The 4,555-nt window shown below is 40.9% G+C and overlaps 1 protein-coding gene across 1 annotated transcript in view; it reads left to right on the top strand.

The window, feature by feature from the left end:
* Positions 1–4,555, top strand: part of Pold3 (DNA polymerase delta 3, accessory subunit) — a 42,892-nt gene that overhangs the window by 1,458 nt on the left and 36,879 nt on the right. The window lies entirely within an intron of this gene.

The raw sequence follows: 4,555 nt of genomic DNA, 5'->3' as shown, positions 1-4,555 counted from the left end.
TTTTTTTTTTTTTGCCTTGTTCTTAATTCTCACATACCTCCTAGGTTATAACTGACTTTTTTTTTTTTTTTCTGGGTGAATAGGAAAATAATGCTATTTTCATTATCTTTTGCTACTTTTTCTTTTTAAAGTCTTGTATGTGTGTGAATATGTACGAGCGTGGATACACACATGTCTCAGCACTGATTTCTGAGTCAGGAGACAACCCTGGTGTCAGTTCTCCCTATCTAGCTTGTTTGAAATGGTGTCTTTTGTGATTCTCCGCTATATACAACAGGCTAGCTGGCCTACAGGATTCTGGGGATTCCTGTCTCTGCCTCCTATCTCACCGTAGGAGACCTGGGGTTACAGATGTGTGCTGCTCCAGCCTTTTGTGGGTTATGGGGATCCAGACTCAGGTCCTCATGCTTGTATGACAGTCACTTTACCCACTGAGCCATCCCTCCATTTCTGTTTTTTCTGTTTTTGGAGATGAGTGGCGTTGTGTACAAATGTGTTGTGATAAATTTACTGAGTTTATTTGCAGCCTTGACCTCTGGCCACATTGCTTTGTTATCTTACATTTACTAAATGGGCTAGCCAGTCCTATGTAAGCTCAGACTTACGTGTCTGTTGTCTTAGATCTCAGATCTTCACTTGTGTTCCTTGGGCCCATCTTTGGGTCTTACTGTAGTATTTTCATAATGGGGTCAACAGTGTTTGCCATTAGCTGTATGATAGTTTAAGATGAGAGAACTTGAGCCTGATGACCTGAGTTAGATCCCAAGGACCTAACTGGTAGCAGGAGAGAACAGACTCCTGCAAGTTGTCTGCTGCACAAGAGTATGCACGTACACACTCTCTCTCTCTCTCTCTCTCTCTCTCTCTCTCTCTCTCTCTCTCTCTCTCTAAGTAAATAAATAAATAAATAAATAATAGAAAAGATCCGAGAGCTGTTTAAGTGAAAGTAAAAAGAGAGCATTTAGGGTGACCAGAGCACTGCCCTTCTTGAATTTTGCCATGTCACTTTTCTTTGATGAAGTGGAGGTCCAACTTGAAGCTAAAAGAGACAAGGGATTTTTTTAATTCATTTTAGAATTTTTTGATCTGTAAAAGTGCAAATATTTCCTGAATCCCAAGGGGAGGAATTGGTTAACTAGGTGATAATGTATGTACCTAGTTAGATGACTCATTGTTTTTGTTTGTTTGTTTTTCTGAGTGGTCAGATTTTTGTCTTATTTCTTTAGTGGCTGGAACTTTCTTTGAGTCAGAAAACAGCACATGGCTTAGAAAGCCTCTCATCTCTAGAGCAGGCTGATTGGGCTTTATTTGGTTAATGTTAAATGGGTACAGGAGACCAATTTTTGCTGTGATGTTTAAGCTTTCAAAACTGAACCTATTTGCCCAGGGCTAGATTTAGACTAGGCTTTACCAAAATTAGTCCTGTCATAAGCCCAAGAGCTACAGTAGTTTTGTGAATGGACTTCTATAAATGCTTTATTCCTTTTGATGATAGATTTTTTACTATGAAAGGAAGCAACTGCGACTGTATTCATCTAATAGACTTTAAGGATGCTCCATCCATTAGCATACTGCCTAGCTCCTGCCTGTGTACCCATTTCACCTCTTAGTACTCCACCTCACTTATATTCTCTCCACATTTGCTTCTCAGCAGAATGCACCAAACTTGTTCTTAGCTAGGTCCCCTGTATCACTTCCTCTGCCTGAAATGTTCCGTCTCTGGTTTTTTCCTATCCTTGAGATTTCAGCTCAAATTTCAAATGTTGTAACAATCCCTCCCTAATAATCTGTTTCAAGTACCAGCCCCCCAATTTTGTCATATTATTGTTAATTCTTTCATAATTCTTAAAAAATGAGCTATTCACACAGTAAACAATTCACCCACTAGAAGTGTACAATACTAATCGCATTTAGTATTTTTGCAGAGTTGTGCAGCTGTCACTATTATCAGTTCTTTTTTAAAAAAATTTTTATTTTATGTGTATGTATGTATTACCTACATGTGTGTAAGTACACCTGTGTTGTGCAGTGCCTGCAGAGGTCAGAAGAGGGCATTGGATCACCTGGAACGAGAATTACAGACAGTTGTTAGCTGCCATGTGGGTGCTGGGAACTGAACCCCATCCTCTGCAAGAGCAGCCAATGCTGCTGACCATCTCTCCAGCCCCTTTTTTACTGTTTTTCAAGGTGGAAAAGATATTTAATGCAACTTCCGAAGTTATTCCACTTAGTTTTATACAAAAATAGTTCAATAGATAAATGAGCAAAAATTTTGAATAATTTAGAAAATAACCAGGAACAGCCTCTCTCTCTCTCTCTCTCTATATATATATACACTAAGCATCACTGATGAGGAACTGGATACAAATTAAAAATGCCCATAAGGTACTTTTTCCTTTTTTTTGGGGGGGGGGGTCTTTTCGAGACAGGGTCTCCCTGTAGTCCCAGCTGGCTTGGAACTCACTATGTAGACCAGGCTGGCCTTGAACTCACAGAGATCTGCCTGCCTCTGCCTCCCGAGTGCTGGGACTACAGGCGTGCACCACCATGCCCAGTGAAACTTTTTCTTCTTAGCCATCTCAAAATAAATTGTGTGCCCATTAGTGTTCACTGTTTTCTCAGCCTCTGTCTCCTACCCCACTTTCCCTAGGTAGTCATTAAAGTTTCTGTCTGTAAGTTTGTCTGTTCTGGACATTTGTATATTATATATATGAGTCTGGTTTCTTTTGATTAATGTTACCAAGGTTTGTCCAGACTGTAGCATGCATCATTTAATTCTTTATACGGCCAAATAGTACTCCAGTATGTGATATATTAGTTCCCTAGTTCCAGGACAGCTATCACAGAGTACTACCAGCTGGGTAGCTTAGACCAACAGAAATGTATTGACTCAGTTCTTGAGATGAGAATGCTAAAGTTAAGTGCTGACAAAGCATGCTTCTTCTGAAACCTATAGGAAGTCTTCTGCCCACTTTCTGGTGGTTGTTGTAGTCTTTGACATTTCTTCACTTGTGCTGTATAACTCCAGTTTCTGCCTTCATTGGCATGCAGTATTCTCCCTGTGTCTTTGCACAGCCATTTTCTTGTGAGGACACCATTCACATTGCATAATGAGCTCACCCTTCTACAGCAGGATCTTTTTTTTTTTTTTTTTTGGTCTTTTTTTTTGAGACAGGGTTTCCCTGTAGTCTCAGCTGGCCTAGAGCTCAATCATGTAGACCAGGCTGGCCTCGAACTCACAGAGATCCACCTGCCTCTGCCTCCTGAGTGCTGGGATTAAAGGTGTGTGCCACCATGCCTGGCTAGGATCTTACTTTAAGTAAATGTATTTGCAAAAACCTTTCCAAATTAGTCCATACTCTAAGGTATTAGGGGTATTTCAACATATCTTTTTTCCAGACACAATTTAGCCCATACGGATATAACAAGTTTTGTTCATTCATTGATGGACATTTGGATTGTTTGCACATTTTGCCTATTGTGAATGATGCTTCTGTGGACATCTGTGGATAGGGTTTGTGTGAACTTAAATCTTTAGTTTTCTTGAGTGTATATACCTAGAATTAGAATTGTTAGATGTGATACTTTAACATTTGTGTGTATGTGTTATATGTAGGTGTTTGAGTGTGTGTACAGAACTGTGCAGGTGTGTGTGTATGTGTATACCCAGATGGGTGGAGGCCAGGAGTCGACATTGGTTTTCTTCCTTAATCATTCTACCTTATTTTTAAAATATTTTTATTTTTTAACTATAATTTTTGTTTTTTTGTGTACGAGTGTATTGCCTACATGTATGTAAGTGCACCCATGTCATGCCATGCCTGCAGAGATCAGAAGAGGGCATCAGATTCCCCTGGAACTGAGTTACAGATGGTTGTTAGCACCCATGTGGGTGTTGGGAACTGAACCCGGGTCCTCTGCAATAACAGCCAGTGCTCTTAACTGCTGAGCCATCTCTCCAGACCCTCTACCTTATTTTTTGAGACACACACTCTTACTGAACTTGGAGCTCACTGATTATTACACTGGCTAGCCAGCAAGCCCCTAGGTTCTGCCTGTCTCTGCCCCCTCAGCTCTGGGGTTACAGCCATGGTAGCTATGACTGGCTTCTGTGTGGATGCTAGGCATCTAAATTCGGGTTGTCATGCTTGTGTGGCAAGCACGTTCCTGAGCCATTTGCCCTACCTGTTTAACATTTTGAAGAACTGACCAATTATTTTTCAGAGTAACTGCTCTGTCTTAATCCCACCAACATTATATGCAGGTTTTAGTTTTTCCACATTCTTCCCAACATTTTTATTGTATCCTATTAGATGTAAATGGGTATTTTCACAGTTTAGAAAAATTTTTTTTGATTTTTTTTTTCCTATGTCTGTGTTTTGCCTACATGTTATAGGGGAGCAGGCGCTGGGCTCTCGGGCCCCCAGCGCGCACGCCTGGGCAGTGAAAGCTCCTCCGCTACTGAGGTCTACTCAGTCGATCCCGTCCCTATTTCACCCGTATACCTTCCTCAGGATGTGAGGTCCACTGGCCACTTGGACCACACGGGAAGCAT

Source organism: Nannospalax galili, unplaced genomic scaffold, assembly GCF_000622305.1.
Source record: "Nannospalax galili isolate Female #2095 unplaced genomic scaffold, S.galili_v1.0 scaffold278, whole genome shotgun sequence".
NCBI lineage: Eukaryota > Metazoa > Chordata > Mammalia > Rodentia > Spalacidae > Nannospalax > Nannospalax galili.
Note: the sequence above shows the minus strand (reverse complement) of the source record. Positions and strands in the feature narration are given on the sequence as shown.